This window comes from Anopheles merus, chromosome 3R (assembly GCF_017562075.2).
Source record: "Anopheles merus strain MAF chromosome 3R, AmerM5.1, whole genome shotgun sequence".
NCBI lineage: Eukaryota > Metazoa > Arthropoda > Insecta > Diptera > Culicidae > Anopheles > Anopheles merus.
In genome coordinates, this window is record NC_054084.1 from 31,929,226 (window position 1) to 31,956,020 (window position 26,795).

At 43.6% G+C, this 26,795-nt stretch overlaps 1 long non-coding RNA gene across 2 annotated transcripts in view; it reads left to right on the plus strand.

Annotated features, from left to right (window-relative positions):
• The window catches only part of LOC121597073, a 30,768-nt gene extending 12,036 nt beyond the window's left edge, over positions 1-18,732 (plus strand). For both annotated transcript variants that reach the window (XR_006005373.1, XR_006005374.1), the window contains exons 2-3: positions 3,838-4,464; positions 18,622-18,732. This is a non-coding gene — a long non-coding RNA (uncharacterized LOC121597073). The remainder of the gene's footprint in view (positions 1-3,837; positions 4,465-18,621) is intronic.
• The last annotated feature ends 8,063 nt before the right edge of the window (positions 18,733-26,795 follow it).

Below are 26,795 nucleotides of genomic sequence, written 5' to 3' on the forward strand. Positions count from 1 at the left end.
ATTAGCGCAAAAGGGAACATCGTGTTCGTTTGTACTGAAGTGTTTCTTTTTTTGGTTGTCTCATGTATGGAGAGCATTTCAGATGACCATCGAGAGTGGTTTGCGGTGAGTGAGAAGTGTGGTACACCTGTGTGAGCAGCATCTCTGACAGCATTTTCTCTCTCTCTCTCTTCGGATAGGGTTTTCCCCGGGCAGGTGTTATGAGTCATCCGGCGTCTGTGGAACGATCTCACGAAAAAACACAAGTGGGCCGTCGTGAGCCGGCACTGTTTTTGTTGCTTCTATTTTTGCACCAATGTGTGTACTCAGAGGAACCCACTCACACGCAGAGTGTCTGGGAGTGGGAAGCGTTAAAATTGTTTACGGAAAAATCGATCCAACCCGAATGGACGGGGTTTGTTGCGGTGCATTGGGCCACGCAGTGTGCAACCATACGCCGAAATGCACTTCCTTCGCCGGCTAATGTAGTTTGCGCTTCGAATTGTTTAATTCGTTATTCAATGCGCCAAGGAAGCGTGGCTCGATTGCTATGGTAATGGTTGCTGCTGCCTTTCGTTTGACGACCGATTGATTGCACCTGAATGGAAATCTCTTCTGCGTTTAAGTGGCTGGCCGACCGGCCTAGGATGGTAGTAAAATATTCATTCAAGGGCCTCAGGGCAAGCGGTGCGTTTGTCGATTGTAAACCTGGGGGAAAAACTGGATTGTGTTAAGTGTTGTTGCTTCGATTGTATCGAGCCCTCTCGAGCCGACCGGCCGGACGCATAATATGCGAGCGAAAAGTGTGCAGCAAGAGGGTGGAACATTTCCTGCTTCTCGCCCCCAAAACTAGGACATGGCGAGGCTTTCTCCTTGCGAAGGAAACGTTTGGGGAAGGGGAGCATAACAAACGATCGTAATTATGTTTACAATGAGTGAATCGAAATAATGTAATTAGAAAGAAAAGTTTACATTTTGCATACACACAAGTGAAGCAGAAAAGGAGCGAATCTAGGGGCTGGTAGGTTTCTGTTTCCCACTTGTATCCGTTCTGTAGGTCGTTTTGCAGGAATGTGCAAAGCACGGGGAAAGCATGAAATCTTTCACTCCCCTCAGCGGGTGCAGAAGTGTAAAAGAATTAATGAAAATGAATCAACAATGAGAACGAATGGCTTTCGCTCTCTCTCGCTCATCTTACGCCATTCTAGTCGCTACATAAAGACCACGGGATGGAGAAGAATGGTTTTGCACTGTGGCCGCACGGCGAGGGAGAGCCACAGTGTCGTTGATAAATTGCTTTCATCTAACCTCGTTTGTTCATCGGAAATAAATTGTGACCGAATGTGACTGAATGGACGACGAAGCGAGAGTGGGAAGGGATGTCACACCTTAGTACGATCGAGGCAATGTCTACACACTTAGAAGGTCCTGTTAGTGGGCAAAACATTCCGCCAGCGACACGACATGCTCTGTAAGGTGAGAGACAAATTAAAAGAAGTGTTTGGTGGCGTGTGTTTGCTCCTGGGTCGAGAGTTACTGGATGAAGGTTTTTGTGAGAAAACCCTTTTTACACGAGCTGTCCTTGTCATCTTGGAGACGTTGGAGCTTCTGGAGTACATTTCCGATTGATTAAAACACAATCTTGTTAACGATAGTGCTTGAGAAGGAGATTTGAAGTGTCAGCTGGTTTTGTGCACAAAAAAAACACGAATGAGCTATATTTTACATTTTTAATTACAGTTCGACATTTGCAGAATCTTAAAAAGAATGCTTTAAATTAGGAATCTATACATCTAGGCGAATTTGTATTGTAAATTGCATACTTTGTGGCGATTTTGTGGGCAACAGAAGCAAGTCGTAGAATTTGTTGCAATAAACGCCATAAAGTATGCAATAAGCATAACGTATATTGCTCAAAACTCTTTCACCGCCCTGTTGTGCTCGTACATCAAAAATATTGAACATTATAGTTGGAAATAAAAAGAGTCCACAACGGAATACACAGTTCCATCTGCATCTTCACTGCATTGACCCAATGGCGCATCACACTTCCCATCGCGGCGTACGGACGTATAGTACGGACAACAACAAAAGCCGGTCATTGCAATGAGCGTAAATTTATGTCTTAATTAAAGGTAATTGAAGGTAGGAGTGATATATAAGTATTGCACTGTGATAAGACGCTCTCTCTCTCTCTCACCGTGAAGGAGAAGGAGACCTTTAGACCTTTAGCGCTTTTGGCTGAATGAAAGCCGGCAGCCGCCGGCACGTCCGTTGGTGTGTGGTATTGCTGTTGATGCTTAATTGGTATCTGCACAACGCGGTGAATGTCGATCGGAGGTTATATTTATTGTCAAATTAGCACGAACCTGCTCGGGTAGGAGGTTTGGAAAATGTTACATCCGTTTTGATTGGATTGGTGAAGAAGGAAGGGTAAAGTACAACTACAGCGTCCGATATGTTTGGTCTGTCTTGAAGATGGTAGCACAGTTAGGATTGGTTGGATCGCTTTAAACGCTAAACTGGAAGTCACAGAAGTTGGAATACAAATTGAAGCAATTTACCGCTTGAAGTTGAACTCTAATGCTATACAATCACTCTCACTTTGTAGCTGAAAGACTTCAAAATCCATCCCAGAAAGTGAACAAGAATGTGCACACTCCACAGATTTGTTGCAACGATACATTCTACGCTTTAGCTCATGCAAGCTTCTCCACACTTTTTTGCTGACAGTTGCTATTTTTCATCCATTTCTTTCCATTTCCCACGCCTCGCCAGCAAATTGATCACTTTAATTTGGACGGATTTTTGTGCACTCATTGATTTCGAAACTCTCCCTGCTGTTCTTTTTGTACTTCCTTTATTGCAGATACTCTCCGTGTGGAAGGTGAATACGATAGAAACCGAATACCAGCTCCAAACACTGCACCAACGGGCCAGGTTAGGATTGCACCCGGAAGACAGAGCAAAAGAATGGTATAAATTTTGCCACTGAAGGCAATAAAAGGGATCAGCGCGAAATAAACGGCTGCGCTTGTGTGTGTGTGTGTCTGTGTTTGCCCCTCCTGAGAGCAAAATCGATGAAGGCTTACTATCGAAGGCGTCTTCGTTGGCTGTTAAAGAAATAGATTGCAGCTATCTTGCTGGCAAGTTGGTTGTTATGCTTCGGGTGTACTCGGTGGGCGGAAAGAGAATATTCTATTAGTCACACTGTGGCAGGCAAAACACATTTCATCTTGCTTAACTGTGCGCTGCCTATCAGAAGGTGTTTGTGTGTGTGAGAGAGTGGTGGAATGTTTTCAGTGCAATAAATATAATAAATGGCCACCCATCATCATCATCGCCAACACCATTGCTCCATCGCTCCCTTACGTTTATGGAAAAAGTCAAAGTGTGATATAGAAAGCAAAAAAAAACCCAGCAGGGAAAGGGAAGCCCAAAAAATGGCCTCTTTAAGAAGAAAAATAAGAATTTAAAAGTGAAAGTGAAAAATCCCCAGCAGCGTGCAAAAGTGAAAAGTGAAAAATTATTACAATCTTGCATTCTACACTTTGAATGTTGATATATTGATGCCGCAAGGGGCAGTGAAGCAAGCAACCGAAGTGTGTGAATGGGAGTTTACAAGGCGCTGGCTTCCAATACTAACCGCCAGATGGAGCTACACTCCACGGTGGAGTTTCTTTGCTCTCCCTTGTCGAGATTGGCTCCGATTTCTTTTACTTTCTTTTCGAAAGTGTAAAGTTTAATCCTGCTCGTTCCGCGTTTGTGTTCGTTTGTTTTAAGGCTTCCGTGCTAAGCTCCGGGCAGGCAGCTTCTTTTCAATTCTCACCGAATTTCCTCTATCTCTTACAACTCCAGATTCAGCGGTTTTTCTTGTAAGGATGTACGATACTGTGATCATCGCGTGTGTGTTCATGTTTACAGCAGTTCGGTGATAGGAAGGGGAAAGCTTTGAGGTATCTTTTCCATGAATATATTTTTGTGTTTGTGTGTGTATAGTGTGTCACTGTAGGGTGTGTTCTGTGCAAACGCTTGTTTGCAAACGTGTCTTTCTCCATCCCGAGCAAAAGGCAACCAATCGCCCTGAAAATGTCTCGCGTATCGCGCGTGTCAGTGTGATAGTGAAACAGTGTTCTGAAGGCGCAGTTTTGTCGAGGGGGGAGGTTTGTCGGCGTAATAAAAGTGCGGCCGTTATTTGTGCAAAATTTGGCCCAATATCTTCCAACCTTCGCCCGCACAAAAAAAAAAGCCGGCACCTCCGGTAAAAGGCAAAGAGTGAAGCTAGCGCTGTGCTACAAAAGAAAGCAAGGTGCGGTGTGTTTAAAGTTTTGTCGCTTTTTGCGTGTTTTATCGCGTATCGTGTTTCAGCGTTTTACGGCGTGAAAAGTGTACAACCAAAAGCAAAAGAGAGTGTGTGTGTATATGCTGATCCTACCCCGGCGGTTGGATTATGCACCGTGGGATAATGAAGAAACAAAATTAACGGTAAGTATCCTGGTCACGGCACCAACAAAACACAACTCTCGTTCTCTTTATGGATTCTCGGGGCAGGCTTAGCGGAGCGGTACAGCAGAGATTTGTTTTGCTGACCAGAATAACTACGAACAAGCGAAGCGAATCCTTGCCGGGAGGTGCTATTTCTTTCACTTATTTCACCGTCTGTTGGGCCTGCTCCCGTTTTGCATGGGAGAACAAGCTGTTTGCACAGTGTAAAGTTTGTTTTAATTGTTGTTCAAAACATGTTCCTTTCCATGTCTGTTTCCCTTTCTGCTCTGGTAACTAAGGTGAAAAGACTATAAAATTTGTACACAAAAAAAGAAGGAAACACCCAAAGGGAGTCTCCACTGCAGCAAGAACAACAAAATAAATTGCAATGAAATAGAAAGAAAATAGACAACGACAACGAACGCTGCAGCAGACCGGTGCAGATACGGTGGCTCCTGAGAAGACGCGTGGCAGGATTATTGTGTCCTGGCAAAGGATAAAACACGATGGCGATGGCTGACGGTAGGCCAGCTTATTCAGGCCAATTATGATAATTAATGAAATGTGGACGAGAGTCTACGGACTGTTTGAGAATCCTGTACAATCCTGTTCTTTTTTGCCGGTTCGTTAGTCCATAAACAAAATGAGCATTTTTAAAATGGATTAAAAGAAAGGGCGGGATGTGTGGTGAAAGAGCTGGCTTCACGATGCAGCAATTGGAAATATTAAATTTTATAGAACTTTCTTGGTGGACGTGGGCCAGGACTCCCGTTTGGCTCTCAATACAATAGTGATGGAAACGAGACATAATTTGCATCCGTGCTTGATGGATTATGTATAGACTGTTATGCAGATTTGCTGATGGTTCATTGTGTTGTGCCTTGCCATCAATCGGAATGCACTTGATTTGGTCGACCGGCTTCAGTTTATTAGCATGAAAATTACAGCTGATTGTGCTGAGCTATGGCAAATAGTAGCTCCAGCTGTTCGCAAAAAGGCGTGTATCCAATTTTAGACCGCAACGACTTGACCGAGCGACGCTGGGACACAGATCCTCACTTTTGATTGGCTTGCCAACCATGCAGCGAGCAGTAGTTGTGCATCATCGAAATGTTTATTCTGGAGCAAAAGAAGTGAGTGAAGCCGAAGAGACTGGATGCTCATGATTTGCATGTCATCAATATTTGATCGAGAACGCGTCACAGAACGGAAGCTCTGGAAGCTCATAAGCGGAATAGTATTACAATATTTTCTATGTCTGTGCAGCAAAAGACAACTCAGGAGCTTAGACTGATGAGTTTTGTTTTATTCCATTCCGTAATGGAGAAGTTTGTTTTTTCCTTCTTGTGTGCAGTTGAAATAGAAACCAAATGTCTGCTAACACACAAAAAACAGAAAGGTAAAGGTAGAACCCGTAACGAGAACTGTTCCTTTTAACTCCCATTTGCAGTGCTCCCTTCCGGATGGGAGGGAAGGGTTTGCCAGCGATGGTGAGTCAAGTCTTGATGAATGTCAATAAAAGTGATGAAAAGCGAGAACGCGCGGTTGTGAGGAGAGAAAAAAAAATCGTCCACGAAGGGAAAATGGCGCTTGGAAGACACAGGGGCCGGTTGGCGTCCCACGACCAGTAAGTATGGCGTCGAACGTGACTGTGTTGTCTGATGAGCTCTGGGGCGGTGGAGGGGATGTTCTTGCAATTGCTTGCAACCTTTGAAACGCGTTGAAGGAAACAAGTCAGCATTCGATTTTTAGCATCCGGTATAGCACGATGTGAAGATACTAGTTAGTGCGTGTTGTACGCTTTTTTTCGCTCTTCCGCTCTAGCTCTAGCATTCTTCAAAAGTGAATGATTGTTTTTGGGCGAAATAAGGTAGCAGTTTATTTGTAAGTTTATATCGAGGGGGGAAGAACTGCTACAATATTAGGAAAAATCAATTCCTCCGTCTTGAGATTCCTCGCATGCATTTTCGTTTGCTCTGCTATCGATCGATGACAGCGTCCAGACAATCAAATTTCACCACCCCCAGACATGGTTGATGGTTTGTAATAGTCCCTTGGGGAGGGAAAGGGCTCGACAAGGCAAAATTAACTAGCATTTAGTTGTTAAATAAAAATAGAACACCCCTTGCACACGTGATGCGTAGATTTTGGTTACAGATGAAGCTAGAAAGGGATAAAGCAATGCGTTTTTAAAGCAAAAATAGCGTAAATGTCTTTTTGATATGCGAATTGCATACCTTGTGAGTCGAATGTGAGTCGAACAGCCTACAAGTATGCAATCCGCGTTACAATAGTTTAAGCAACTAAGGCAATAAGTAAAATGTCCTTGTTGACAACGGATTGGTATTCCTTAATCCGATGTTAAGCAGTGTTTTGGTGTTTCAAAAAGGTGTTTGTGAGTTTTATAACATTTCGAACGGAGCCATTTAAAAACTAAAACATTTAAAAGATGTATATGTTCGACTATATTTGTTATTGATGAAGATAAAGCATAGTACCACTAATTCTCTAACCATGTCAGCAAGACAATTTTGGACGAAAGACGCACTTACACACAACTAGTGTGCTTCGAAACAATCAAAAAGATAAGTAATTGTGCCTTTTTTTGCTATGAGCACAATAAAAAGTACAAACATATCTGTTGTACTTTTATTCCAAGACGCTGTTGCTGTTACTACTGCTGCAATCTCTTACTTACACATTTTTATAGCACTTCAGCCCTTCTTGCTGCGGCACGAGCACTCCCGAGCATGCAAAAGTTTAATGACCGGTGCTCGTTTAGTGCCCAATTTATGAAGGCCAGTCAGACACAGCACAAAATGTCATAATTTGCGCAGCTACGCTAGAAGAACTAGAGCCAAGTTTTTTTTTTGCGGGCGAGCTAACTTTGGGTTTTTTGGGGGCTTGTGGGTGTGTTGGGGGCTTGTGGGTTTGTTGTGAATTAAAAACGTGACCGGTGCGTAAAGGTTAAGGCTTAAATTAAGTTTATACACCGTATCATGTCATGGATAGAGGACAAAAAAACACACAAAGCTGCAAAGCAAGAACATGCCCGAGTACAGGTTGTGTTCGTAGTAAGAATTCGACCTTCGCCAATCACCACGAACCAACGAAAAAGGATAAAGCCCTGTGTCTGCAGCTTATCCTAAGGTTATTCCGTTGAACTCACGTACTTTGTTTATGTCTTGCCATACTTGCGACGTGGCCATCGGGTCATGCTCGTAAACACGGTGACTGGAGGATAGATCCCGTCCGCAATAAGTACGCAACCCTACTTTTTACAATAACAATGTGACGTCTACTTTCTCGCTGTTGATGAGAAGCTTTCGGGAACTATTTCGGCAGGCCAGCAGGGCACTAGAACCTTTTCCTCCGATTTTATGTCTCAAGTTGGACGTTTGGGAAGATTTGAGGTCGCTTCACTGTTTCCCAAATCTTTGTACCTCTTGTGCACCGTACAGCGGAAACGAGTTTCGCCAGCCCGATCCCCTTTACACTCGGGGGCCAATAAAGCAGCTCAACCTGCAATCGTAAATCAAACCGTTAACACGTTCCTGGCACGTGTGTCCTTAGAGCTTGAGAGACGTTTTTTCTTCTTTTGGAATGGTTGGTTTCCCTTGTTTTGGTTGGCTTCAAACAACATCCGGGAGCAAGATGTAGGCTTTAACCAGTGCCAGCTTTATGACCTTGCTTGGACCTGAATCTGGTGGTGCTAAAGCTGGTGCAGGCCGGAAGAAACCCGTAAACAATACGGTTCCGTTCCATGTAGCGTCGTGTCTGCGTTTTTTTGTGTCCTTTCGTTTGCCGTGTATCCTTTTCAAGGGCTGGTTTTGTTGCCAATTCTTTCCCTCCGTACAGTGTATCCTGGTGGAACGGTGTACAGATAAGGCACGATGAAAAGAATTATGTCTTTTCTTCGGTAAGAGAGGGAAACGCAACGGAAATGAATGCTTATGTTGGGGACGATGGGGACGCTAGACGTGTTAGTTTCTTCGATGCTGAAAGAAAGGCATCTAAAAAGCTTGAATAGATGTCAAACTTTACAAATATCAAAATTGGGATCGTTTTGTACAGCAAGTTGCATACTTTTAGGCGATTATTTGCATTGCAAAGTATAAAGTATGCAATCTAAATGACAAACCTCAAAATTATCTCAGAAAATCATAGAACTATGTGCTCGAAGCCCAAAATAACCAGTCTACAGGTTAGTGCGAGTAGCTAGTACCATTATTACGCTCCCATTTGACCCTCTCATCCTTACGCATTGACCGTCTTTTGGTACGTCTTTTGGCACGCTCGTATCACTCTCACCCGTGCTCGCGATCCGATCAGGATGCCGGAAGGTGCTTTCGGCTGCCAATCAAACGCCCATATGTCATAGGAAATTATGTCCTAATTGCATGTAAATGTAACATAACATCTACACCAGCAGCGTCCCGGTTGCGTGCGAAGGTTCCGGAACCGCGCGCACTTCACCCTTGGCAGCCCGCGGGGTATTAATGCGAAACGAAGAAGGTTGAACACAAAACGCCCACACGAGCAGAAGTGGATTATGGGCGGGTGGGTGTGCTCCCGTTTTTGCAAAAAGTTAAGAGTGTCGGAAAACGGATGTTTTGTTGTGGATTTCTTTTCTTGGAAGGGTGTAGCGCAGCGATCGAAGCATCGGTTCATTTAATTACCACAAACTATAGCAGGGAAATTTGAGCACAGGCGAGAGAAAGAGATGAAAAAAAGTGTGCTTCTTGGGATTGCATGATGAGGGAGAGATGTTTGGTCGGGGAAAAATGGTGCAGCAGAAGGTGTGCCACTTACAGCAGCCTCATTGGTGGCTGGCAACAGATGGTCTCATTATTATATTATTTACTGTTTCTTTCCCGTTCAAAGGCAAGAAAATGCGTTGGAACGGAAGGTAGGATGGTCTTAAATTTATCTACAAGTGCTAAGTAAACATAGGGCGGATATTGTAGAAGGAAGAACAAAGGTGTTGTATAACGGTTGTAATAATAATAATGATAATCTACAACGAAGGCTCAGCTGTTTCATGAAAACAATATACTGTTGGAATGTTTCTTTGATATGGGGTAATTAAAAGACACATGGGGAAGACACATATACAAGAGACATATAACAAAAGAGGTGTACTTGTGCGAGTATCAGTTTTTAGGTAATCAATGGTGCAGAACCTGTGATTTCGGGGACTCTTCTGTTCGACAATACAGCGGTGGAATGCGTTTGCGGTGTAAAACGCCTGAAAGTATGCACTAAATTTCGTTTTGATGTAGTGTGTTTCGTGTTTATTGTTAATTTACCCTGATTCAATCAAAGTTAGAAGATGAGTTGATATTTATTATCTTTTATAAAAGCAACAAAACAATGAAAAAGTTTTTAAATGTACCTGTACCTTTAAATTATCTGCGTTACTATTAGATGGAGGATGAATTGCATACTGTCAGGCGGATTTTCGGAATGTGCCAATAGAGCAAAAAGTCAAAAAACTTTAATTTTTAACAGAAAAAATAGCATTTGGAACCATTTATATCCTTATTTATACTATGTTGAACTACTTACACTATATGTCTTATCTTTCATGCTAAAACCGGTATAAATGTATAAATTACACAATGACGAATGATTCAATCAACGTATCTTCTTGCAAGGGTATGAGGCAAAAGTTTTCAAACTGTCGCGACATCCTTGGTCCATGAGAGAGGAAGTTTGGCGACAGGAAATTTATACATTTCCTGCCATTTCCACTCCGTATTATTTTTGTTATTTATAGTGTGAGCGTTGCTGACAAATGCGTTCTCAAGTTATCCCTCAGTATAGTTTCTACTGGATAGGTTTAGTGATGAAACGATAGGAAATGTGAAAAATGTGTAAACAACAGAGATGATTTCGAAATAAAATCATGTCTTGGAAATGTATTCATTTCTTGTAACAAAATATGTTATTGATGATAACTAAACCTCGATAAAGGCAGATTGGCAGCGTCTCTAGCTTAACCTGAAATTAACCTAATGTTGGTAAGCTTAAACGTAGCTTCAAATGTACTATAACACAACTTTTTCGATCATAAATACTGTTTTAATTAGTACAAACACGTTCGATACATGTTGTTTGCTGTGTTTGTGTGTGTTTTGTATACAACTTTCTTGCCCAACAAAACAAACAAACATGGCTTTAGCCAATACTGTCGTACCATTCGGAGCGCGTTACACTATACGCAAGCAGGCCTACTTTATACCCGAAACAACTTGCAGCCCCCTTTGCTAAGATGCAAATAAAAGTCTCCTTTGGGAGACGAACCTTACCTCGAGCGCCCCAACAATGATTCGTATTTCACCTCAGCGCGGGAACCCGGGCAGAGCATTCCCGTTATGCAAATCAGTATCGATTTTCAATTCCAAATCTAAGCCAAATTGAAGTCTCCCCTATTTTTCTGACCCTCAAAAGCGGTAGCGCAAAAAAGGCAACGTCTAGTAGAAGCTTCTGTCTCTCTGTGTTGGTAGGGAGTGTAGCTTTAAGACGTCGCTTTGAAAACTTACCACCAACGAAGCAGTAGTTCGACAGCCGGGTAGAGCTCCACAGCACAGCGAGTGGCAAGGTTTTGATAAAGAAACATTGCCATTGGGTTGGCCGGATAAGGCTATTTTTGCTCGCGTGTAGGCATTTCATGGCGATGCCCACGAAGGGTACAGCTCCCAAAGTACCGCCCGTGTCCGTGCGTGGTTTCGTCTCGAAGAGGCGGCAGAACATGCAATCCATTTCCACCCCTCTGCCAGCCATTTGAAAGATGGCGCTCTGCTGGAACGATATGATGCTGGGTATGAAGGGCGAAGAAAGCAATTGCAACCGATGGAATGGGCAGCTTCCCTACGCTACTAATAAAAGGCGAAGCAAATATTTTGCACCCAGAGTTTTTCACTTCAATTGTACTTCGGGGGTTTTTATGAGAAATGCTCTCACGTCCAAGAAAGTGGTCGTTGCGAGGCCCAAAACCTCCCCGTTCTTGGTTGCCGAAAATCTAAAGGTTATTGGTTCCGAAGGGGCAGCTTTTAAAGTTTATGTTTATTCGCTTTTTCCCACTACCTTAGTTTCCTGTCGGGCAAGACGTCGGGCGAGACAATAAAAAATGCCCGCCACAAAACACTGCTGCTGCTGCTGCTCCCTGAGGGCTGGGACAAATGTGTTGTGTGGCGGCAAATCAGCAACAGCCGGTGCATGTTTGGTAGTGATAAAGTTGAAAGTGAATTTTATTCGACAGAAACCGCGCTCACCAAGTAACGCCACTGGGGAGCAGTTTCTTCTGGCGGAAAACCGGCACTCCAGGTTAGCTTTTGGAAGGAATCACATACAACATACAACTAGTGGTCTCAAGAAACGGAACGACACATCCTGTGCTTGTTGGTGGCTAATTTTTGCAACATTTGTCTTTGGGCGACTTCTTCCTGTTTGCCTTTACGACCAGCAGGAATAAAATATACTTCCTTTCGGGCGGTTGTTGTCGTGCAACCGGCACTTGGGGGTATCGTCTTGCGCGAGCCAACCGGTTGGACTGCTTTGAAGCGAATTTGAATATTTGCAATAAAATGTATCCGACCGTTTTCGATGCAAAAGTCGCTTGTTGCCGAGAGCTCCAGAAGGGTCCGATGTGGGCACAGCTCGGTCAGCTGGCATGCTGGCACGCTAGCAGGAGCAACTGCCGAGAACTGCCGGGTCAATGGATATTCCGCACTGCTGAATGCCCCCGCTGCGAAAGATAGGACAAAGGACCGGAAAATTATGTATATTTGCTTTTACCTTATCGCACTGTTTTCATAAATATTAAACTAGAATTTATTGGAGCGTTTTCAGCGCTGACGTACTGAGAGCACAGCCCGGGCGAGTGGGTTCAGCTTTCGGTTTGGGTTCGGCTAACGGTGGGCTAATGGAAGCACCGTTGGTGGTCAACTCGCGCGCGCGAATCGTCGGCTACGGAAGGGGCAAATCGCTGCAGAGTAATTATTGGAGAAATATAGCATCGTGCAAATGGGCAAAGTGGAATGTTTTGTGTTGCAGTCAAATTAGACACTGGGAAGGGTGCTTTTTGAAGCCGCGAAATGTTTAATTAATGGAAAGTTATTTGGTATTTTTTTGGAAATTAGTGTCGTTTCCATTTGAAGTTTCGATGTTTGATATTTTCATGTTTCAGTGTAAGTTATGTTTTATGTATCTTTTTTTTATTCAAAAGAGGCGTTATGAATTTTCTGAAAAATTAGAAGGTCTGAAAAAGTCGTTATAAATTTTAAATTTTCTAACAAACGTTATACAACATCTATAATAAATGTTCGATTGTTATGATTAAATCATTTAAAGCGATGATCTTTTCTCATTAAATTTGTCAAAACAATTAAAATTTTGCTTTATTAAAGGAATTAGATGACTTAACTACCATGAACGTGAAGACTTTACCACATCAACAAGGAAAATAATGTATAATTTTGGCCTTACTCTCCTTTTTTTGTCACTAAACTTTTAAAACTTTTTTCAATCTGTTTCCTTGCGTCTCGAACTGTTTTTGAGTTTTCGGAGCGCCTAAATGTATGCAATGCAGATTTTTGTTATTTCTGAAATGAAGGCAACTAATTCAAAAAAATAACAAAAACCGGAGTTGCATACTTTTAGGCGCTCGTAAGGCTCAGAACACGAGAACAAATTCTTCACACATTATTGCCAACAAGTTTTGACCAGTTTTGCGTTCATAAAATTCCTCCACTAACATTTCACTGCAGCAGTCGATTCCGGCCGGCATGTTAACATGTTGCAGTTTTGATCGCGCACCGTAGCCCGCGTCCATAGCAGGGTCGATGCAAAACGGGTGACTGGGTGCGCTTTCAGTCGGTTCCATTCAGCCATGCATATCCGCTCGTTTGCTTCCTTTTAATGTAGTTTGCCCAAGGACATTGCGTTATTGGCATCGGCGGCGGTTTGAAAGAGCTCGTAGATGAAACGCCTCTGATGGGGAAGCGGTTAAGACTGGCAGTCGGTTCAGACGAGACGATGAGTTCGGTCGAGTTCATTGGTGCCGTGCATTGGTGGGAACGTGCAATGTGTTTCATATTTGTTCTTTCAATTGAATCTTTAGAGCTTTTATTTTAACTACTAACATACGTAGACGTACGTTGGCATATACCCTCGAACGTAAAACGTAGCCCAGGTAGCCAGGCTAAAAACCCCGTAGGGCTAACGTCATCTCGATCCGTTAGCAGAAAAGCCTTAACGTCAAGTTCATTACACTGTCGAACAAAAAAGAGAGAAAAAGAATCGTGGGTACAGCTACCGAGCAAGAGAACACGGCGGTGTTTGTCGCACTTTAATACAATAAATCTTTCATGTTTTCCACCATTTTTAGGACAGTGTCAAACGGGTGGATGGAGGCGGCATTCAGGATGGGATAGTAATTTTCCGCCTTTCGACACCGTCAGTGGCGTGGAGCCCGACACCATCCAGTGAGAGGCCTCTTAATTAACAATAATTTAGGAAGTATCACCCAAATGGAAAGTCAGCCGGAAAGGGAGCCTAGAAACAGTTTCCAGTTGCTTCAGCTGCGTGCCACACCAGGCAAATGGTACGGACGATGGTGCGTGTTTCGGATGTTTGGGATGGTTGGAGCTCGTTGTGCTTCAATGACCATTAAGATCATCTACAAACGATAAGCATGGCGCGTCACCGTGTCACCGAACCACCGAACACGGCGTACAGGCTTTAAAGTGTTGGAGGTTTTGCGCCTGCCAATAGGCAAAAGGCACATTCACTCGCCCAGTGGTGTGGCGCCTGCCAATAGGCAACGCTTTCACTCTCCAATGGACCCGCTGACGATGATGATGGCGCGGTAGTGGTTAGCATCGAACCGTGACTCGTGCTGTGCCTGCCTGGATCAGTGGTGGATTTTTGGGGTAGATTTCTTTAAGGTTTAAATTGGGAGGAAAATTTTTAATGGTTCAATATAACGCCAGCATTTTTGGGGGAACTATTGGGAGGTTGGATCGGTCGGATCATCTTGTTTCTGTCACTGCCGCGGGATGGTGGAATTAAACGGCTGTGGAATGTTTGTGGGGGCCCCGGGATTGAAGGCACAGTCACGGTTCACGCCAGCATGGAAGAAGGATCCATTGAAAGCCGTGTTTGGCAAGAGGTTAGCATTGTTTGGCAGCACCAATCTACGAAATTCCTGACGCTGGTTTTGCAAAACAGAGTGCGGCGTAGTGTCGTTGTTTCTCGCTTTCGGTCGTGGCTTTTTGACTCGAAAATCGATAGCAAATTGGTTTGCTGTCTGCACCGATTCGGGTGTACAGGCGTTCACAGCTAGAAGCTGCCGTTTTCTCTAGGAAGCATTTTAAAGTTTGCCCATTATCGGATATGGTGCTCTGTGTGTATGCGCGCGTGTGCTCTAGCGGAATGGGCGCGGAGGTAAATTGAATTTCGTGGCAAATGTATTTAAGAAATAAAGCTAAACAACTCACAACGCATCAACCCCACAGTAGGATAATGCGTTAGCACTTGGGGTATTTTTTGGGGAGGGAGAAGCACTTTACTCCACTTTAATGTGTTCCTGGAGCTCCAAAATGGTACAGTTTAGGTCGTTTGCCGTTGTTTGGGAAGTTGTGCTAAATGTTGCCGCATGGCCATTTGGATCTGTTATCGGTTTAGCGGAATCCTAACCATGATCAAACACACTGAGAAAAAGGCCTTATGTTCATGAAGTTTCATGTTTTTATCACTTCAATGCCCCAAAATACCACATCTGGCTGGGAATCAATCGTCAAACGGGAAGTGATATCGGCGGGAAGTTCTCCAAATTGTGTAGAAAACCCGTTGGGAGTTCTCCCCCGGGGGAATAGTCCATTTTTCGCAATTTAATTAATTTTATTGCTCTCAGCACAACTTCCCCGGCAAGCTTTGCTGTTTGGTTCGATTGCGCGTGGATGAAGTTTCTCCAATATTTTGCTAACAATTCTTACATCCCCGAAAGGTAATGTGTGTGTGTGTGTTGGAGATGTGTGTCTGCAGGCAAACCTCCCCCCCGAATGTGGAATGAAAACTTGGAGCACCGAAATAATACAGAGGGTCCAATGAGTGTCTGTGTGTTGATGATGATGATGTTCCGGCCTCTCAATGTCAGTGATATGTTTACGAGCTATTTGAACGAGCCTCCCTGTCCCGAGAATCGAGAATCGAACAAATATTGACTCATCCTCGCGCATAATCGACATTTGGCAATATTCCAAACCCTGCAAGGGAAAGGGCCAGGGAGGAGAGCTGATGGACCATTCCGATGATGAGATCTCAATGCCGGGTTTCTGCTGTTGCCCTTTACGGTGCTGCTGCTGCTGATGATGATGATGTGGGCTGTGCTGTTGTTCGGGGTTTTTGGATTCGTAAATGTAACGCCTGGTGCGGTTTGTTGTTGGTTCTGTTTGGGGAGGAATCGTTTAGGACGCAATGGATGAGGAGGATGATATTGGAATGTTTGCTAATGCATGACGCATGGAACCCCAGCAACCCCAGGCCCAGAGAATGAGAGCCCACCGAGCGAATCGAAAGGCAAATAGGTGAAAGGATGCTTGAAATTTTCACACCTTTGTGTACAGATTCTACATGCCAGTGCAGTGGTATGTGAGGACCATCAGCAAACAACTCCAACCAAACGCCAACGATCACGCCCAGGATGCAGGAGCGCGCTCGTGTAAGTGGTGGCACAAAAGTTTGCTCCATTTCGTTAGAGTATTTGATTTGATTTTCATAAGCCGGTGGGTTTGGATCGGGTAATGGGGAAGAATTTACCGCCGCATATCACAAAAGTCCTGCTCGCATCTCGACTGGCGTCAACTGAACCGTTCCCTGCGGTGCCAAGGTGCGGTGTTGGGGTTTTATCGAGCGTTTGATTAGTTAAATAAATATCGAACCATTTACGTCCTTCGCTGTACGCAGTTTGGTTCCCTCGTTCCCTTGAGCATCCGCAATATGTGTTTCTGGCTTTTGATTGGCTTCATGTCCTTCGCAGTGTGCGAGATGTGTCTTTGGTATGTCGCAATGACGATCCCACCCCGAGGATGGTAGGATCTAAGTGTTGAGGTCAGCATTAAATTGAAACCAAGCTGACCGTTGAAGGTTAAGGGTTTTGCATTGCAGAAACCAAACGGTAGATGTAGATGGGAAGTGTAGTGTAGTGATGGGAAAATGAAGTTTTCCTCGGAATCGATTCCGGCTAACTCCGAAGTTTTCTGGAATCGATTCCGGATAGTAGGTCCAGAATCAGTTTCCGGAATTAGTTCCTGAATCGGCTCCGGAACCGGAATTAGCTCCGGATTTGGCTCCGGAATTATAATTGGTTCCGGAATCAGAATCGGTACCGGAATCGAAATTGGCTCCGAAATCAGAATTGGATTCGAAATCGGAGTCGCTTTTGGCATCTCCTTGAGAATAGACGATTGGATTACTTGTAAACGATTCATTCTCATGGAGATTCCCGGACTGATTTTGCTACTGAAACTTCTCATTGCTATTCAAGAACTGATTCTCATTGTGGCAGAGCTAATTACATTCTGAAGTCAATTCTGATTCTGTTACCGGAACAAATTTCCATCCTTAGGTAGATTCCGATTCTGGAACCGATTCTGATTCCGGAGCCGATTCTGATTACGTAACCTATTCCGATTCCGGAATCAGCTCTGGATTAAACTCTGGAATTGGCTCTGGATTTGATTCCGGATACAGAAATGGAATCGGTTAGGTTTGATTCCGAGCTCCCACCACTAGTAGAGACAAATCGATCTGTTTCGTCGGAATTTGTGGAACCTGGAAAGGCTTTCTTGGAAGACAGAAACAGCTGTGTCGGTAAAAGCTTGTGATGGATTTGGGGTTTTGCATTTTTACCCATTGCAGCGAATGGTGTGGAGGGACGAACCCGTCCTTAATGGTTATCCATTTCATTGGTTCGAGACATTGCTGTATCGAGGTGATTGGAACTCTGCTAGGTTTCGATTGTGTCCAGGGAGACAAAAAAATATGATGTCCAAAAGGGATGTTCATTTTCTGTTCTTTTCCGTCCGAAAATGTACCAATACAAACGATCATTGCATCCATGTGACATACACATTCATAATTGATGAGCAACCACCACCGGCTGGTGATGACGTGTGCTTTGCGCTTTTTCGGAAGATTCGACCCTTGCGGCGTTGCATCGTTTCTAATAACGTTTCAATGACAAACGATGGATTGCATAATTTATCCACTAGTTTGGATGAGGGAAGTTGCCAGCCATGTGTTTTTGGACCCTTTTAGGGAGGTTTTCATGGTCACGCCATTTCATCATTAGCTTTCTTAGTAGAGTGAATAGTAAAGCGAGTGATACTTGTATGAAAAATATGTTTTAATCGAGTCATACGCGCTCATTGTCAAGGGTTGAGTCCAGTTTGTTGTTATTTTTTTAGTTCTTCATACTATTTGCCTCTGTGTGTATATATTTTGATGACTCGTTTATCATAACCATGATGCTTCTTTTATCCTCGTTTCCCGATTCCACAAGGGACACAAAAATTACACTCCTATCATAACACAAACTCAATCAAACATCAATGTTTTTGCATCAAGTGCGGCTCCCCCTTTTTCTATTGCAAAAACACACACACACACACAATCCCACATGATGGTCGGTTATGGCGCAACTGTTCTGCTGCATTGGCGGTAGGATGGAATGAATCGGTGAGGCAAGCGAAAAACAAACACGAGAGTGCTTGGACACACCAAATCCAATCATAGCTGGCTTAGTTGCTATGTAGAGCTCGGTCGTGAGATGCACGTGATGCCTGCGGGGGTTTCGGTTTCGGTAGTAAATCACATCAATTTGATCAGGAACGTATGAGCGGAAAAACGTCACATTCGCTGTGGTTAAGTAAAGTGGAGAAGGTCAAGGAAAAAAACACATGGACAGTAAAACAAAATAAATATGTTTTCGCTATTGGGAGAGTACAACAAGTTTTCCCAGGGAAGGCTCTAGGGAACGGTGGTAATAGTTCCGGGCATAGAACAAAGTGTAGAATAATGTTCTCCAACACACCAACAGCACTAAATAATTCACGTGTTTTATACGCTTTTTTGTTCATTCATCCCGGACAGGTTCCACTAACAGGCTGGCGAACCGACCGACACCATCGACCGCAGCCCGGGACGCGATGCTGGGCAAGCTGAAAATGGCGGACAAGCAGAAGTACTCGGCACAGGAGACGATACAGGTGAGAATAATTAATGGGTGGTGTATTAATTTAAACAAGCTACAGTGAACTAGAAAGAGGAACCGGGGTGCCGGGGACTGTAACGCACGCATATAATAATCGTGTCATTCCCAAGCTATCATTTATCCACCTCCACCTCCGCTTGATTTGTGTGAGAGTGTGAGAGGTCAATTCATCCCATCACAGAACGGTAGGAATCTCCCGTTCGCTCCCAACTCGAACCGAGCAATTGAACCGAAGAATATTAAATAGCAAACAAATGGGAACAGCGCTATTGAATCCAAATGGTGGGATCAATTTACAAATCACCTCATCAGTTGGTTCCTCTTCTGTCAACAAACGACGTTGATGAAGGTTGACGGTGAATTGCAATTGTAAATTAATTATCCGAAAATGATTCATCTCGGTTTTTGCATTCCCATGTTGGGGAGTGGGACAAAAAAGACTCCCGTTGGTGAGAGGGCAGAAGCTCAGAAACAAGGGCGCTTCTGTATACAAACAGAGTCGATGTTTCCCTTCCCGATTGTCCAATTGGCATTATTGACATTTACTGGCAGGAAAGGTAATTTCGCCCTTGAGTGCATTTAATGGGGGACTATAATTTCATATTTACTTTCAATAAGCTGTATCGAAGCGAAGGTGCATGTTTGCTGCTGATAGAGTCAGGACTTCTGTGCACAGGAAACTGGAACAGGAATAGGATCGTTGAAGGCAAAGATAAAGAGTGCAGTGCTCTGAGACGATGTCTGCATTGTAATAGAGTATTTTGCTGGAGTTGCAAGTTCGAACTGTTAGAAAGACGCACAGGTGGCATTTTTGCCCATAAGCGAACTAAGAGCTTTGTATTAGAGGTTATTTTAGCATTTTAGCTTAGCTACAAACTAAGGATGTTTGTAATAAGAATTGCATACTTTTAGGCTAATATAGCTGTAATGGTTACTTGGTGTATAAGAACGCCCAAATCTATGCATTTGACAAAACAAACAGTGCTTGTTTGAACCTCATTTGCCTGCTTACTGGACTCCATTTAACAAGGTTTGTCGCATGCACATTCTTGAGATGAACGTTTTGCTGCACTATCTGCAGCATTGCGTTTCTACTTCCGAAACGATTGGACTGCTGTAGCCTGCTGTAGCGAAACGATTGGACTGCTGTTGCCAAGTGTATAATTGCATTCTCTCCTACCGAAGAATTCGTGATCTGTTGGTTTTTCATTTCAATCCCTACAAAGAACAACGTTCCAGCGCTTTTCCGAACAGAAGTAAGGAAATGGATGGGATTTGTTCTTCTAGCCGTTTCCGTCCTTCTGGCCGCCCACATTCCACTTGACATTCAAACCTGTACCGGCAGTGAGCGAGTTTTGGGACACTCAAAAACTAACCTATTGCAGAGTTGGAGACTCCATATACTCTGTTTGCCCTTTCGGTTAGTTACCGTACCGTGCCGAGTGAACTCGAATGGCTCGAGCATCCAGTGGCATCAGTTCGAGAGTTCAAACCCCGGTAGCGAGGGGATGTAAATTTATAGCCATGTCCCCGAAGTTGATGGTACCGGGAGTTCGCTTTCGAACGCTGCTGCCCGAGGCCGTTGAAGCGCCCTCTGGAAGGGTCAACCATCTTTTGGTGGTCGTTGTTTTGCTGCTCGCCGGAACAGGGTTTTAGTGTTTTTCTGGGTGGTGTAAATTTGTCACTCACACTACCACGCAGCCAGGGGTAGTGGTAGAGAGTTAAGTAGACAGAAAAGGCCCATCACTAGCATTGACATTCCGTTTGTAGGGGGAAAAAAACTATTGATTAGGACAAGTTTGCTGTTTTTGGCAAATTTTTCATCCTTTCGTTGTTGGTTTTTTGGTGTTGGAATGTTTTCGACGGTTGGTGTGCAGCAAAGGGGAGTGTTAAAATAAATTATGTCCCTCAATCCCACGAGAGAGCCTTCCCGCACTCTCTCTGTTGTTGGATTGATAGTGTTAATGGGTCGTTTGGTGAGATCGTTTACTATGGGAAAGCACATTACCACAGATGGAGGCGAATTCTTTGAATTAGTGGTCATTAGAATTAGTTGCTACAAATAATGACTGTTTTCCGGTAACGAGTTGAACGTTAAGTTATGCTAAAAAGATATTGCTACTTGAATAAATAACGGCAGCTTAAAGTGTTGTGTTTATGTTACATTCTATCCAAATATTTATTGTGCACCCAAAATTTGACATATTCTTCTAGGCATCAAGGAAATTGAAAATAAATACCATAAATAACTAACAAAACCTTCACTTCCGCTGTCATTTTCAATTTGCTGCAACCGTTCTCAAAAGGCAAAATTTCTTAGGTCATGTTTGTGGAGGTTTCTTTTTCAAACTGCAACGACCAAAACCAGCGTAAAAACCGCTCCCGGCGGCCAGCAGCGATTATGAAAAGATTAAGCTCCATTTGACAGATGTGAATTTATGACTCTGGGTTTTTTTGGCTGAAGCAATGGAAGAGGAAATAGCATACAGCATTGCGAAAATATTGTTGCAATTTTGTACAGTTTTTGAGGGCCACGAAGACATAGCCCCAGAAAGCAGGCAAAGCTATGATGACGAGAAGACGAGAAAATAAATTTTCTTTTCGTTCTTCTTCGGTCGTTTCCGGCGGATTTTCTTTGGCTCGCTTTTGCCCTGAAGCTTTGCAGTATGAAGTGACAAACGGATGTTTTTTCGCCCCGTCGACCCCCTTTTGGTTGTTCCGTATCCTTCCGATATGCCTGTCCGTATCCGAGCTCACCTGAAGTTGACCCGGACGGCCGTGTGACAGCCCGTAAGCCTGTGTGAATGGAGACGAATGATCTAGACGACGGTATGTGTCTCAAATTTTCCCTTCCTTCGCCGTTCATACATGCAGTGTGTGTGTTTTTTTTTCCTTAGAGGAGCTACGGTTTGTTTATACATTGAATTTAAATTGCCTTCATTGTCCTTTGCCCTCGACGCGATGAGGAAAGCTGCATCGTGCGGTGCGGGGAACAGGCGAATGTTTTTCCTTGTTTCATCCCACTCGTTCAACCCCAAGTACAGGGTAAATCTCGGGAGGTTGGTGGAAAATGCGAAATACCGTGCATCGCATTGCAAGCGACGAACCGGGGCTCGCAGAGAAAGCGACGCAACCTGAACGGCAAAGCTAAACTGCTGAACGATGTACAGTGTTTTTCCTCTGCGTTGGCACAGCGTGGAAGCGGCAGGAAGAGCGGAAAGTGAAAATTTCAACCCAATATTTCATCGTTCGTATCCTGAGTTTGGAGGGAAAACTTCCTCTAGGCATCAATTTACTCCCTCCGCTGACAGCACTGCCCCGGAAGCATGGAAATAAATAAATTAGCTACATATATTATGCATTTATGTGGAACGGAGGGAAAAAGGGACAACACCTCACAAACCATCGGAAAAGGTTCGGGGATACTTGGGATGATGATTATCCCCAAAAGCAAAACTGGCTTAAGTGGTGGGATGGTGTAGTATATGTAACAAAAATCTGTCAAGAAAAAGTATCGACTTTTAAAGTGTAAGTCAACGTGTTCCATCTCGGGATGTTTCGTGGAAAAGTGTTGGTCAGCTACTGATCCGTTTTCTGTCACCAAGGCAGCGAGTGTCACCAAGAAATGAATTGAAAAATTAACCGTAAAAGGCTGCTCCATTAGGCGCTAGGGCAGAGGATTTGCTGAAGCAAGTAGATTTAAATACAAATGGGTAGCTTTTTTCCTTCGCATGGAATGTTTTCCACTATCAAAGAAGGAGTATGGAACATTGAGGTACGTCGCTAAAGCTAAGCACATTACGGAAACAGAAACATGGAGACAAAACATCGATCGATTCCGGTTCCGGATACAACAAAAAGAGATTCAACGTGGCGTTGTACATTTGCTGACACGATAAAGTTAAACTTCAGACAATGTTTCCTTCTCACTGACGTTTTGGAGTAGCTTTGTTTCGGTTTTTTGTGCCGGGAGCAAGTTAAGGATACACATATTTGTATTGTTTCGCTAATAAGCGATGTTAAATGCCTTAATAAGGTGTATTTGTGTTTGAATTGCATGCATTTAGGCGTTTTTATTTTTTTTTAAAAGCGCCTTAAAGTATGCCATGAAGACTATATTGTGTTAAATATGACATAAAATCTACTTATCTCATTTAATAATCTCTTTGTCGCCTGGGATGTATTGAAAAACTTTCAAGCTCCAACAACTTCTACACCTCGCTGAATTGATCCAGTTACGCGTTGACGCAAATGTTGCTGGCGGTTCTCGAGAAATTATCCCGTTTTCCTTAACATGCAACGTGACAATGGAATGGCTGGAAAATTTGAAAAGACACAAAGCCATGTCAGAGGTACATAGTTTTGGAAATTGACTCCATTCCTGCTGAGAAGTACACTTGTTACATCTCCTCTGAACTGCGAAATGAGGATCTCCCACTGGGGCAAAGAAAACACGCAGCATTATTCAAGATCCATAACATTTGCATAGTAATGAAGTTTAAAAATTTGAGCAACAACCGTTGCAAGCGGATGGCGATGACGATGATGATGGGAAAGCTCTCATGCTCTGGGTAGAACGTTCGGAATGATGGCTGCGTTGTTTGGGAAGAAGATGTAATGCCCGTTGGCCCGTCAATTGTGTTGTGTTCGACTTTCCATCCGGGGAGGAAATGTAAACAAATTCGTGTGCAGACCCGTCTTGCTTATTTTGCTGAACGATTATTTTCGCCAGCGTTTGTCGGTGTATGATTAGCATCAATAAGAAATTATGAAGTTACTGTTCCAGCTGAACGAATATCCAGTGTGGAAGATTGGCAGGGTAGCTCCAAATTTGTTGTGTAATCTTGGTTTTGGGGTTGTTTACGAAACCTTGGTTTACCTTAAATTGCATAAAACTTCACGATAAATTGAGCTCTCTGTCTTTTTCTGGTTGGGCTGCAAACTGTGAAGAATGGTAAATGAATGCTAATCACTCCCCAGCAGAGCACCCACAGGTGGGATCAAGAATGTGCGGTGAAGACAGAGCTACGCTTCATTTTCATGCCAACGTTTGTGCTTGAGAATGAAAAGCGGAGATTAGTCCCGTAGTTGAGTCCATTATCGCGCTGGGTGACATGCTGAAGGTGTCCTAAGTAGGGATCACAAAGATCAAATCCCACGATCCCTTTTTGCTGGTGACGTTGGTTTAATGTATAACCCTAGGTTTTGAGGTTACTTTTAGGTCTGTTTGGATGGAACGGACTAGATGAACCGTGGTTCTGTTAATGGAATTTCTTTCTGCACCGTCATTAATTGGTGTTTGCTTTTTAGTTGAAAGTCAACATTTTTGGGTTGTTTTGTTGAGTCAATGTAGTCAAGTTTACGCAGCTTATTTGAAGACTCCGGGATTAGTTGAAGATATTTAGTTCTTTTCAAGTATTCCAGTCGCAATAATACGTTTATTCTATATTTTGTGGTTTATTAAATAGCAAAAATGATCCTTATAAGACCAATAAGTTTTCAGAATTGCATACATTTAGGCGATTTTATATGTAAATTACAGATGCAATGTTATACCTTTCGCAGCAAACTATATTATAATGATTACAATTGTACAAACTTGCCGAAAATGTACCTTGAATAAATCATCAAGCTCAGTTTTCTTGATTGGATAATGTTTCGTATGGAACGAGCTCCTCTTCTAGAACTCAACCGAAACAAAACGAATAATAAAACATACCTCCCGTTACCTGTGCACCACGAGCTAGCAGCGTTTCTAATCTTAAGCAAACAGCTCTTGATTACGCATATCGTGATTACAATTAATTACGCCCCTTTCCTTCTAATGACTAAATTGCTCCAAAGCAATCGCTTTCGTTCGCGCGTGCCGGCGGAAAGAACCACCTCGTTCGACGAAACGGTCCTCACCGCTCTTCATTTACTACCGTTTCTCGTGGCGGCTGTGGGCTGGTGGGAGCGCGGAAAACGTATAAGTGGGTATATGAATTGCATCAGCTACAACAGCAACGACACGAAGCATGATGTATCCCGTACGGGTAAAAGCATATCCAATTTGTGACAACGTCAGCGAACCACGTCAGCCACGCTTGCCCAATTACCCACACAGCTAGTGTGTTGTGTTTGCCAGAAAGGCTTGTTTTACGACGAGCCCGTGCGCGCTTTTCTTTCATCGAGATAAGCAATTCACCTCAATTGCTTATCTTTCAGTTCGCTCCGCCTGAAGGACTGAAGGACTACACACACACACGCGCACTTACGAGGCTCCTTGCGGGCTTACACTTTTGTAATTGAATTAAAGATGTAATCTCTTTCCGGGCCCGGGTTTTGTTTGGGTTGGTTGGTTTGTGTTTGTTAACTTCATGGCGCTGCTGTTCAAGCTTTGCATGAATGTTGTCCTTTTCTTAGTGAAATTTTAAAGTACACTCCACTTGCTGCGTTGGAAACTTTACCGGTGACAGGCAAATTGCACAGCCAGTCGAAATTAGCTCATTTCATGTAGACGTCTGTGATATAGCGTGCTGCAGTTAGGCAAAACGGTTCACTTTCTCACTCTTTTCCATCCCTACAATGTCTTCGTGAGCGTTGTTTTTTTTTTGTCGAACATTTAAAGTCACTTTTCCGTGGGTAATTCCGAGCAAAGGAAGCAGGAAGCCTTTCCCTGTCTTTGCTCAAAAGTACACCAGAGCGAAGTGGTATTAGCAATGTCTTCTAAACTTTCGTTTGTAAATCGGCACACAGCCTGGAGGAAACCACAAACGCATAAACATACACCGTACTGAAGGGGAAGGTAGGGACGGTAACACAGAGACGATTCAGTTGCGTGTGTAAGTATCGCAAAAACTGTAGCAGAAGCTGCAAGGGCAATGAGATGTTGGGTAGGTTTCCCAACAAGGATACATTTTGTGAGGAATAATATATTTCTCACTGGAAGTGGTCTTGCGACGATGAAGTCGGATGGGCGTTGGTGTCGCGTAAGATGCTGCTGCTTTCAGGTTGTTGCCGGTGGAATTTCTGGGCAGATGGCACCACTGTAGGTCGAAGTCCTACGGTTGCATATTATCGAAATAATGACTCCATTTTCTTGTTGCCGAGGGGACTTTTTGTGGGAAGATCCTTTCCCAGGTTTGGCTTTGGAAAAATCGTGCCCATTAGCGTTTGAGAGCAGGTAGCAGGAAAATTGAGCAAGACAAGTGTAGGCACCAATGAATCTTTGCAAGAAGAACAGTCTCCAAGAACTATTACTAGATGAAAAAATTGAGCGCACTGAGAGGACCTGGCCGGGGTTTTCAGCTTCAGTCAGGCGCAGGGGTTGTTAGAATAACATTAGACAACTGGAAGGAGACTAATTTCTATTGGGAGTAGTGTCACTAGAGAAACGTTATGATGACATGAAAATGAGTGTGTATTATCACGGAAAAGAGGAAAAAAATCCAACATAAAACAACTCGAACCTTTTCGGCAGCTTCTAGCGTCCCTTTTTCGATGAGGCTCTCGCGTAAATGACAGTACGAATCATCATAAAATAATTGCAAACATTCTTTTTCACGTGTTTTTCACCGTTGGAAAGCTGGTGAAAAGCAGGAGGTACTTCACGGAAAGTGAGCTGCAACTATTCACCAGCCAAAAATGGGGTGCTTTGGGTTAGCTCCCACGAGAGTACACAGTCGGGCGGGGAAAATATAAGGAAATATGTGACTACGCACCTCGGAATGCAAAAGGGAGGGCTTTTGTTGGCACTGTTTTCCGAGCAAAAACACTCTCACTTTACTTGCCCATGCTAAACTTCCCTTTTAGGCGGAGAAAGGTTAGGCTACGCTTGTCCAATGTAGCTCCCGAGTTTCTCGTAAAGGGTGAGCGGGGCATGTAGAAAGCGACGCTTTTAGTGAGTGTGTTTTTTTATTATTTTTGCACGACATGCTTTTATTGGGTGGAAAGTGGATGTGCGCAACAACCCGTGGAGGAAACAAAAGTATCGCCGGGAAAAGTGTTGTGCGACGAGAAGAGTGGTGTTGCGCTAGTGAGCTGGAAAAGAGCGGACAAATTCGAGGCTTGC